Below are 12,562 nucleotides of genomic sequence, written 5' to 3'. Positions count from 1 at the left end.
GGTTGCGTTATTCGGGGCACGATCGGCCGATAAGCCCACGCTCCCAGATCCACGGTCAAACTTGAAAACTTGACTATTTACCCGACTAGCGGTACATACATGTACTTTTCACATCACCTATTCGAAAAAGGGCTTTTTCTTCCCTGCTATAGGAGGGATCAAAGTGGCACTTTTCTTCCCTGCTAGGAGGGATCAAAGTTGTACTTTTCTGTTCTAGGACACGATTTTTGCTTTCTTGCATACTATTTTTTTTTGTCAAATAATACATATTTTGAACCCTTGTAACACAAACTACTATTTCTTCTTTGTCATTTCACTCTTGACAGATAGGTCGTGGTTTTTAGCGATTGGTAGCTTCACAACTCACAACACGCCGCTATTCTTCTCGGTTGGCTGCCATCCTGGTGCATTCGTGTGCTAACCCATCCTCTGCAGCTTTAATCTGGTCCGTCTATATATATATATCCCATTGGTGGTTTTATTCGTGGCCTGGTACCATTCATTCTCCCTTGGACCCCACATAGCTCAATAGCCAAAAAAATATATAGGTTCCAACTCCAACATATACCATCTTCTATATTAATCTATATATAGGTAGGTACTTAAATAATTTACCTTTGCCTTACTTAGCCTTCTTGAGTGCCTCGCCTCCATCAGGGTAAAGTACTTATTAAATATTATGATAAAATATGGCATCAAAAATGCGGTTTATATTTTCCGTTAAAAACTAGGTCACTTGGCGTAGCCTCCGGGAAGACGCTAGGGTTGTCACTTTATTGCATAAAAATAAATAAGGTCTAAGGATGCTTTCTAATTATTTCTTTGATCATTCTTTGAGCCTATTGTGTCCCACTGCTAGGCAAAGACCTCTTTTTCTTCCACTTCTCCGACAATATTAGGCCAATCTTGCCTAAAGACATTAAGGTCGTGCCGTCATCTCCTTCGAGGGCTGCTGGGACGCCGCACCATGTTTAGGGTTGACTGGGTCACTACCCACTACCTACCTACCGGTACCTAGGCCACTGCCTAGGTACTAATCGTTTGGCAGAAATAAAAGTTACGCTTTCATTTTAAAACGACATTTTCAGCTAACACCAAGGAATTAGGGCGAACTCTATTTATTAAGTATACTCGTATTAAGTACTTATATTACTTATTATAATATTTTTTGGAAGTGAAAACTAATGTAAATAATAATGCTTCACGTAAGTTAAGCATGTCAATTTATACTGAGAGCGTAAATCCGATTGTATGGACTTGTCCCAATATACATAAATACATATAGGTTTGAATTTCTCTTTGTGTTTATAATGGCTGCTTAGATTTCAAACTAAAGTTGAAATTTTTTGTCTTGGTGCCAATGCCAACACTATCCACCCGTCTCCTCTCGTCCTAATTAGGGACGTAAGGTAAGGATAAGGGCACTAAGGATGTCACACAGTTCGAGTAGCTGACTCTTCACTTATAAGGGTTTGCTGACGCTGACGACGCAATCTGAAGGGAAATGGATAGGGAAATTTATTATTGAGTTCTACTTGATTTATTATTCGCTTATTGCGATCGTTGAAAAGGATGTAATGTTTTGAATAAGGAAAAGTCCTTGGTAGATACGATACCTACTTGGTGGTTGATAAGTTATGTAGTTTTAAATTAATGTCACCTAAAGCGTTTTTCAGATTTTTTGTATTTTTATTTATAGACTGTTGCGAAAGCAGAGAATGATAAAAGTATTCCATTTGTTATTCTAGTTTTGGTCCGTTTTCGAGGATCTTCGATTGGAGCGGTGTCTCAACTGATCGAGCGACACACCCGCACACGCCCAAGCACACGCACACGTCGCGCGTTCGACCAGTACGATGCAAACGACGATGCGCCATTCGGAAGTTGAGTAAGTATTAAAAAGTGATGTAAGTATGAAATTTTATGCTAAAACTTTTGTCCGAAGTAATTATAATAGATATTCAAGATATGAGCCAAAATATGAAATAAGGTACCTTCAATCCCCCCCTACACCCTTAGCACACCCCCTACCATCAAGGACTTTTAGTATGTTTATCTGGACACCACAAGGTATAACTGTACCAATTTTCAAAACTACACGAATTATTTCCGCTGGTTGTCCATATTCGGCTTAATTTGACGTGGCTATGAAACAAGTTGAGTTTATAGTTAAAATTGACAACCCTACGCTGCAGCCTGCATCGCGTAATGCAATGCAATGCGCTACTCGACGCTAGAGGGCTCTCACTCTCTCAGCCAACGGATCTTACCCGTATACGTCTTGAGATTGCTGCCAGGGAAATTCATGAGCTCACAGATTTTACGCGGGGAAGCCATTTCGTAATTTCATAGTAATCATAATATTTCATATCTAAGGATGGTATAAGGGTGGATTGGTGGTGGTAAGGATGGTAGCGGTAAGAGCGTGCGACTTTCAATCCGGAGATCGCGGGTTCAAACCCCAATGAGTTTTTCGGAACTTATGTACCTACGAAATATCATTTGATATTTGCCAGTCGCTTTTCGGTGAAGGAAAACATCGTGAGGAAACCGGACTAATCCCAATAAGACCTAGTTTCCCCTCTGGGTTGGAAGGTCAGATGGCAGTCGCTTTCGTAAAAACTAGTACCTACGTCAAATCATGGGATTAGTTGTCAAGCGGACCCCAGGCTCCCATGAGCCGTGGCAAAATGCCGGGATAACGTGAGGAAGAAGAAGAAGATCTAAGGATGGTACCTATTTTACTTGTCAAATTTCTTGGTCCAGTGTCATTGCGTCTCACTCTCTCATTTAGCAAAATGTGAGATGCAAATACACATGTTCCGTTCAAGTCAGTGCACAGTTAACAGGCCTATTCGACGTACTCTTCATATCAAAACCATGTCTAGAAATGTTATCAGTTATCATTCGCGTTCATTTCGCTCGGACTTGTCCGTACATAATGATATTAGTGTGAGCGAGACGCAGGAGTGTATGATAACTGACTGACATCATTCAGATATCGTATGATAAAATATAACATAATGTAATCTCAAATGTATGTTCGAATTGTCCTCTTACACGAACTCTTCGGCTGGTAATGCCACAGAATAAATAATAGTACTAGGTACAGAAGACTCACTCTCTAACAAAACGCGTCTGTCACGATCAGCAAAGATATGGCCGCTAGGTGGCGACAGCGCCACGCGTCGCTTATGGCAAACCCCAAAATTGGGGTCGAACGGATGTATTAGCTACCTGTAGCAAAGCGACGAAATCGCGGAGTGAGCCACGCCTGCTAATGCATGTTATTTCTGGAGTAAAATAGGTACTTGTCGATTAATTATTCTGGTTTAATGTTTAAAATTTCACGTGACTTACCCTTTAACCAGCATACCTTCGTGAAAGTTACAATTTGCATATTTTTTCAAAGAAAATTGCGGTCGTGCTAAATGCGCGTGACGAGCGAACGTCGAACCTACGTTCGTGTTCACAAGAGATTACTACTCGTCTTTGAACGGTGTCTATTATCTGAGGGCCTACCGCGAAACACGTTCGACGTGTTGCCTCTCGTTCGCACTTGTAAATTCATACGTAAGTGTGACAGGGAGGCAAGAGGCGACACGTCAAATGCGGTTCGCGGTAAGCCCTCAAAAGATCGCTTTATCACAACTATGCGTTATCTTACGTTCGACAGAAATCGGACTTTTTGCCGATATTGAAATCGCACCTTCGACTAACACATAACTTTTATGATGAAACTAAAACTTCAGCCGGGTAGTACCTAGGTACTACCGAAAATAGAGATTCGGCACGGCCTAAAGGTTCGGGCCAAAAACCTGCCGAACCTTTAGGCTTTATTTTTATGATGAAACCAAAACTGCGGCCGGATAGATACTACCGAAAATACAGATTCGGCACGAAACATAATTTTTATGCCGAAAGTCCGAAACCGAAATTTCGTTCGGGCACTATAGCGTAAGCCAAAGAGCGTACTCCCATCTTAAAGGCCGGCAACGCACTTACAACCCCTCTGGTGTTGTGGGTGTCTATCTTACGCTACGTCTTACGTAGGCGAACAACGCGCGAACGCGGCGCGGCGCGGCGCGGCGAAATCAATCCTTTGATGCCCATAGAAGTGTCCTACGTAAGCGATCTCGTTGCGAACGCGGTGCGGCGCGATTTGCACGCGAATGTCAGGCGGCGCGGCGCGGCGCGGCGCGGCGGCGGCCGCTTTCGCCGCGCCGCGCCGCGCCGCGTTCGCGCGTTGTTCGCCTACGTAAGACGTAGCGTTAGACCTTTAAACGAGCAATTCTTGTATATTTATTTATTTATGTATATATATATTTAGGGAATCTCGGAAACTGCTTTAACGATTTCGATGAAATTTACTATATGGGGGTTTGGGGTGGCGGAAAATCGATCAAGCCAGGTGTTATCTCTGGGAAAACGCGCATTTTTGAGTTTTAAATACGTTTTCCAAGCAAAGCTCTGATGGCTCCTCTACACGATGGGCCAACGCCGGCCATTCCAAGGGACGCAGCCATGCGCTAGAACGAGATAGCAATATCACTTGCTCCCTCTAACGATAAATGCGTCCCTGAGTGGCCGGCGTTGGCCCATCGTGTAGAGGAGCCATGAAGTTTATACTGGCAATTGGCAAGAGCAACGATCAGTACATTGCACTTTGTGAATTGTAAGTTTGAATTTGAACACGGCACGTTTGTGTACTTTGCTAATGAAGACACAGTGACTGTTGATAGACCTTAAATCGTGGCAATAAAGGTTAGGTTCGATCAGTTATTCGTTGTGCATGTAAGACATTGTTAGCTAAAAACATTGTTTGAGCTTGAAATATTTCTAGTCTAGAAATAATACTTTAAATAGGAAGTATAACGGCTTTGATAACTGTAGGGTACATGAAACATTGAACATTACTCCATTTTATAATCGTATTTCGGATGAACTAAATCTAGACACGCGGCAGCGTGTCAAGCCAAGTTCAAGCAAAGGAACTGGCTAGCCAGCGCCACAGAATAAATAATAGTATGTACTAAGTACAGAAGACTCACTCCCTAACAAAACGCGTCTGTTACGATCAGCACAGATATGGCCGCTAGGTGGCGACAGCGCCACGCGCGGCTTATGGCAAACCCCAAAATTGGGGCCGAACGGATGCACTTTTAGCTACTGTAGCAAAGCGACGGAATCGCGGAGTGAGCCACGCCTGCCAGCGCCGAGTGTTTATAATAATAATAACCGGACTCGAATTCCAAATTTCGCACGGCAATATGAAGCATCGGTGGTTCAGTGGTAGAATGCTCGCCTGCCACGCGGGCGGCCCGGGTTCGATTCCCGGCCGATGCAAAAAAAATTTGCATCTTTTTAAACTATTTTTTTGTATGAAGAATGAGTAATCATTTAAATTGTAATTACCATACATGTACAGCACATGTACGTAATCGTCATCGCCCATTGAGTATGTATCACTGGAGTATCGATTTACCAATTGGAGGCAATGGGGTCAAGTTGCGGTCTTACTGAGGTCAGTTAATTATACAATTAGATTAATGGGTAATCATGATTACTACTTACGTCTTTAGTTGAATGAATTTAATGGCTCCTCTACACGATGGGCCAGCGCCGGCCACTCTAAGGGACGCATTTATGCGTTAGAGGGAGCAAGTGATATTGCTATCTCATTCTAGCGCATGGCTGCGTACCTTGGAGTGGCCGGCGTTGGCTCATCGTGTAGAGGAGCCATAATGAATGGTTTGGAGCGATTGTAGGCAATAAATATTTTTTAGAGTAAGTAATTCGTATTAGGTACCTACTGAGAATCAAGATTATTTATTGTAAAATTACTATACAACAGAAATTAGGGTACAGTCAACGTCAATAGTACAGTCAGCTGCTATAATATGTTACTCTTCGAAATGTTGACACGCTCTTATGGCTCTACAAATAAGATCGTGTCTGATATTTTTGCGGCATTCGTTGTGTGATATACTATTGCAGGTGACTGTACAGACTGTGCTTCAAAAGTAGCTATGCCATTCTCTGATAACAGTGATAACTTAATAAATAAAGATAGGCAATAAACTCTTATATAGTACATATTTTGTTAGCCATTCATTAGCAAAAAAGATTTAGAACTACTTCCCGCCAAGCGTTAGTTAAAAACACGTTAACTAAAATTAGATTATAGACGACTCATTTGGGTCAATGGGCACTCTGAGCATCCCGTCACACTTTACTTTAATTTAAACTGAAAGAAAAGATTAAAATTAAGTACCTAACTAATCTACCATTTTCGTTCTAAGAAAACGTAAAATGCTATAAATAAATAATCAATTTCAATAAAAATATTATCGCTATAAGACGTATTGGAACGGCCCTACACATACATATGTCTAAGTCGATGTTCAGCTATTTTTGAGCACCTCGGTCGCTCTGACGGGCGGCGACCGTATCGCAAAAATTAAATATGTATTCATAATTATTATGTATTGCTACATGATAACCATACTTTTATCTAACAATATTTATATAAGTATTCATTTTATTAATAAGTGTTTTCTTTTAACTGAAAATGTGTCGAAGTATAGTGAAAGGTCCCCACTTTGTCTGTCAGTTACCATAAGGTCGAGATTTGCTTGCACCTTTATACGAGTAACCTGTCAAAGCTTCCTTAAAGCAAGCGATAAAGTGGGACTTTTAGGTTGGAAACGACACAAAATAATCGATTATATGAAAATCTTATATAGAGTATGCTTTTAATACATAATTTCGCCATAGTACTCAATATCCGATATGGTCTAGTGGCTAGGATACCTGGCTCTCACCCAGGAGGCTCGGGTTCGATTCCCGGTATCGGAATAACTTATTGCATTTTTTTCATCTTTATACTTTTTATAATCTTTTTCATTTATTAATTATTAACGTTACATGTTTTTACACAAGTGTAAAGTTTTTCTTTTCACTTTCAATTCTAATTTACGATCACGTAATCGAAATCAATTGATTTTGATAGGTAATTACCTATTACTAAACATCCTAAAAAACAATGGCTCAAGAAACAATACCAACACATCGGTAACTTGAAACAGTTGAAACAATCAGCCTTCCGTGGCAGCACGCCCGACTGCCCGTGACGCCTGACCGAGCTGAGGGCCTACCGCGAACCCCGTTCGACGTGTTGCCTCCCTGTCACACTTACGTACGAATTTACAAGCGCGACAGAGAGACAACACGTCGAACGTGGTTCTCGGTAGGCCCTCTGGTCAGGAAGCAAAAGCAACCTGTGTTTGTGGTAATGGGTACCCCAGTTTATATCGTTAGTGATTACTGTTATCGATAGATGGCGCTGAATTAAAGTAGCAAGGCGAACAGTCGACGCCAAAATACATGTATTTAGACTATTTAGATACGGTAGCACCTGTAGTGAGTCAGGCCAAGTCAAACAAATGCCAAGCGGACACGGGAACGGAAAGAATTCATTAATTATAATTATTCTACCCCTCCTGTTTCTTTATTGAGAAATATGTTATTGCTTATATTAGATAAGTACCAATGCCGATAATTAGGGTTCCATGCCCAAAGGGTAAAAACGGGTCTTAGTAATAAGGATTACTAAGACTCCACTGTTCGTCTGCCCGTTTGTCTGTCACCAGGCTGTATCTCATGAAAGTCATGAACCGTGATAGCTAGACAGTTGAAATTTTCACAAATGATATATTTTTTTGCCATTATAACAACAAATACTAAAAAGTATGGAACCCTCGGTGGGCGAGTCCGGTTTTATAATATTTTGTTAATACAAACGATTTTCATCTACGATAAGATATTTTTTTGCAATCTGAAAATGTGAGCTGTATATCTAATTAAATTAATATTGCCAATATTGCCATTGACCTTAATCAGTTATTAACCCGAGAACGCATGATAAAGTACATACAGATATTGAATTACTTTAAGAACTGATTATTGAGATAATTTAAGTTAAATTAATTGATATAAATTTTATGCAATGTAGGTGAGTAAGATGAAAATTCTAAAAATATAATTCGGTGTTTACGTCTGCTTGTTAAGTCCCATTTTCAGCGTAATAAATCTGTCAAGTCAGAATATTTTCGCCGTCAGCTTCACGATTCTATCATTCGTTGAAAAAACGCATAAAATCATTATACTTACTTCGGGCCAGGAAACTAACATTAACCTATTTTCTGAAACTTAGCCAAACCACAGACTAAAAACGTTCCATAGATCGCGAGCGGAAACAGCTCATCATTCAGCGTATTTAAAAAAGGAATGTTTTCTTTTAAAACAGAAAAAGATCTGTCACAGGCGGTCGGCTCGCGACAAAAAATAAATTCGTTCTCATTCATTCCTTTGTCTTTCGCAAAATTTCCGAGTGAAAGGAATGGTGCATTTTTGAGTAATTATAGTCATTTATGTTGGTTTTGTTTTAATCTAATGTTGTGGTAAATATGTCAGTTTTAGTGCATTGTTAGTTGTCATTGCAGTATGAGGAATTTCCCACGAGATAGCATCTAACCTTTGTTTTAAATTGAATAAAAGAAGGGTAAGCATTCATACTAAATAAATTCAAAATACTGTTAACAAGAGATATGTCACCAAAGAATGAAATCCATATTCAAGTCGAAGTCTGAGGGGTGCATTAGAATAGAAAGCAGTGTGTTTTACCATAATCTTATGCGTAACGCACGCTGTGTCCACTCTTTCAACTTCATATTAAATCTCTGCTAACTTGGGTATGTGTGCTTTGCAAAATCATTAATGTAGATTTAAAGTTAGACCAAGAAAAGTCTGCAACGATTTTGATAGCACACGCTGTGCAAGTGTTATTTAAAACCTCAAACTTCTATGAAATTATGACGTTTAAATAACACTTGCACTGCATGCAAATAAATGGTAATTTTGTGTACTTATTCCCTTTGTAAGCGGTTATCACACTGCTCCGCACTTCGGAGCGGCGACCAGTGCTGCGGTTTTTATCTTTGTGCTGTAGAATCTTGATTTGTATTTTGTATGCAAACTCGTCATCAACTACTAGAACATTATTGTAAATATTACAGCAACTCCTGATTTCGTTGAGCAGATAGTTAGGGTGTTATTGACAGCAAATCAGTCTTTTCTATATAACTCGAATGAGAAAGCATGCAAGGCCAATTGTAATACGCTCCTCACTTTAACCTCGTGTCAACTGTCAAAGTCAAAGTCTTGAGTGAAGCGAACAAATTAACACTGAAACCTTGGAATTGTAAGTAGTGAGGCAGTTGTGTTGATTCTTGTTGAAGTATGAAAATAAAGCATTCGTATGCTAAAGAGTCATTGACCAACTTAAATAGTAACTGTCAAAATTTTAGTAATCCGTATTCTCTTGGCTTGAAAGGTTATTTTTGGCTGATTTTGTCAAAACAATACGCAAAGCTAAGTGTCATTTGTAATGACAACTTGACAGAAGTGACGTTAGATAGACGTTGCAATTGTTAGTTTAAATGGCGACAGCGACACTTAGCTTAATATTGAGAGGCTCAGGAATATGTTAACAGCGTAATAACCTGTAATATTGTAAACAAGTTGTTTAGTGATTTATTCTAAATTTGTTTACATCATGACTGGTTATACCTAATGCTGATACACCGAATAATTCTAGAGATTTCTTTACTCTCTGTTCAGTGAATGAATGAGTGAATGTTGTATGTGAAACGATGAATGCGCTTGTTATGACAAGTGTTGAACATTTATATGCATGACTAGTTTCGGCCTACGACTTTTGTGACCTTAAACCACGATTCAAAATATGTTCTAAAAGTTAAAAGTATCCATATTTTGTTACATACCTGTAACGCTAATAGTACCCTTAACTCAAAGGTTAACCTTAACTCTAAACAAATAAACAAACTACACACATACGCTCAAAACATGCTTCCACGAACGGACGGGTAAAAATATAGCCAAGTACATAAATTAACAAATGGCATCATCATCAGGCGATCAGACGTTCCAGTTTTAAAACATTAAAGTCTTTCAATAATTAACACATCACAATTAATTCTTTATAAACATCATGTTTACTGACATTTTTTAAAAACAAACACCTTCCTTGATCGGGAAAGGGTAAGTATGCGTGCGTCTTGTTAACCTCGCCGCCCTTTACTTTAGAATTAAAGAGTTATATCTCCGTTTGAACATCACATTTAATTTAGGACTTCAAGTCTAGATGTTAAGCTTCAAAATATTTTGAAGCGCTGATCGAATATATACTGCATTTTTAATGTTATTTCCACGTGCGTGTATTTTATCGTTTTATCAGTGCCATAAGTCAACAAGTGACGTTTTGCCTTATCGGTCGATTCCTGATCCACTAGTATTGAACATATCTATGTGTCACAGTGTTATTATTATGTGTGGGAAAAGTTCCGGATTATTGGAAAATTACATGTGATGGTTGATGTAATGTTTTGCACCGAATCTAAAAAGAAACATAATACTTATTTTATAAGTGAATATAAATGTAAGATTTAAAGGACCTTAGTTGGACTACATTTTTGTTGCTTCTTATTTATCTGTAATTAGTCAATAAACCTACTTGCTAAGATAGGTGATAGGTAGGTACCACACCTACGTAGGAATCACAAATTTAAATTAGCTAAAAAGCCATAAAAAAGAAACAATTTACCTGCCAACAAAATCTCAAGTTCATCTTAAAATCCGATTTACCAAGGGCATGCTAATTTAGGATTAAATATTGAAGCGGATAGTTTCAAGGCAACACAGTACATTCAACCGATTCGATGGCAAATGAGACTTTGTCGCGGCGACACAAAGGATTACTTTAAGCAGTAATTTGTCTTTACCTCACCTTTACGCTATTGAGAAAAGGTTCTACAGTGATTTACTACTTTACCAAGTTTGTCGTTCAGAAGTTACGTCAGGTCTAATTTAATCTGCCGACGCCGACGGAGTGAGTCTGCCAGTTTGTGTTTTGCCTATTTGATTAAATAGCTGTCAGTTGTTGTTTTATTTGAGAATGTTTACCTAATGACTATATTATCATAAATGTCGATTTTACTGGAATTTTATGCTAAATATACGAGTTCGCAAATGGTTATTGGCATGAAGAAAAAATATAAAGATAGAAACAGGAATGGTAAGAGAAATACAGAAATTATACAATACATATTTACAACAGAAACTGAGTGCAGCGAATAAAAAGCTAATAAAGATAAGCGTTTTATTAAATAGGTTATATGACTATAATTATAAAATAATTTTGCATATACCTGGGGATTTTTTGCTGAAAAATACATTTAATGAATGTAATTTCAATTAATTACATAAATATTGTCGTTTAAAATGAATACTCGTATTCATTCTGACAAACCATTTTAGAAACCTGGACATTAATTGGAAACTGGTGCAAATTAATTAAACACTGTCCTTTCAGCGACCATATTTGTTAGATAATCATAAAATGTTTATGCTAACAAATTTGTATTGTACAACGTAGGAAACAAAGTAATAATTACAACAGACCATAAACAAGAGTAATAAATGTTGCACTACAATGTTGGTAAAACCTTGCAATTTCCAATTAAAACAAATCGGAAAGCAATAGCAATTATTGGGCCCCCATTCTTTACAACCTGACACTCTATTAGAGCGTGAGGGTTATAAATTAATCAGTTATTAAATTGTACAAGAGCGATTGCAATTTGTGTAAAATGTATCCATGCCTGTTACCCTCGGGGGACGACTGAATCGTGTTAGCTCTGAGAACTAAAAAGCATAATACGAACGGCAAGGATGAAGAAAGGGTTCTTGTGAGTTTTTTCGAGTGATTATCTTAGGTTTTATAAACTTGTTATAAGTAATATTATATATTTATCATAGTTTTCGAATATTAAATATATTATAACATATTGATACTTAGTTGTATTTCTTCAAATCACTTAGTAAGAAATTATAAGCCGGACGGAAGTAGAATAAATGCAAGCCAAGCCATTTTTTTAATATAAGTAGAACCGTTTACATTGTTTATTATTTGTTTTATCTACAACACGAATAAACATACTCAACAAAATGGTTTAATAAGAATTAACTTTTATATGGTACTAACCAATCTACTGTTTCCAGCTATTGAAAATCTATATAAAAATAAAATAATGAACGGGTATGAAGGTACCCTAAACCAAGCTCGTCTATTTGGTCGCCAGCGGCATACACTAGTACAGAAGATACGTTGGAAAGGCTTTTATGGAAGCTGCAAAATTAAAATAGAGTTTTACATCGATGATATTGCCGGCCATGTGGAAAATGACTTCGCAGGGATGTTATTTAACTACATTAGTGCTCTGTTTTCTGTTTAACAAGATTGCTTTGTGGGTCTTGCTTTCATACAATATACATAATTGATACATATTACAATGTATCAATGTGTAAGTTTAACGGCTCCATAAAAAAGGAAGTTTAGAAGTCATCACTCCTTCAGTATTCTATACATTAAATTCATCTATCCTTTGTTAATGCATTTACTCAGCAATGTTTTACTAAATAC

General features: G+C 38.1%; 1 protein-coding gene, 1 long non-coding RNA gene and 2 other non-coding genes across 4 annotated transcripts in view; 3 read left to right on the top strand and 1 right to left on the bottom strand.

The window, feature by feature from the left end:
* LOC134665019 (uncharacterized) overlaps nt 1-12,562 on the top strand; it is a 452,571-nt gene that overhangs the window by 411,450 nt on the left and 28,559 nt on the right. The window lies entirely within an intron of this gene.
* The window catches only part of LOC134664971 (uncharacterized), a 574,567-nt gene that overhangs the window by 557,327 nt on the left and 4,678 nt on the right, over nt 1-12,562 (bottom strand). The gene's annotated exons all lie outside the window — the stretch shown is intronic.
* On the top strand, nt 5,276-5,346 carry Trnag-gcc (transfer RNA glycine (anticodon GCC)). The gene has a single exon. It is a non-coding gene; the product is annotated as a tRNA-Gly (tRNA).
* On the top strand, nt 6,787-6,858 carry Trnae-cuc (transfer RNA glutamic acid (anticodon CUC)). The gene has a single exon. It is a non-coding gene; the product is annotated as a tRNA-Glu (tRNA).

The sequence above is a fragment of the Cydia fagiglandana genome, chromosome 6 (assembly GCF_963556715.1).
Source record: "Cydia fagiglandana chromosome 6, ilCydFagi1.1, whole genome shotgun sequence".
Classification (NCBI taxonomy): Eukaryota; Metazoa; Arthropoda; class Insecta; order Lepidoptera; family Tortricidae; genus Cydia; species Cydia fagiglandana.
This window is presented reverse-complemented; position numbering and strand designations above follow the sequence as displayed.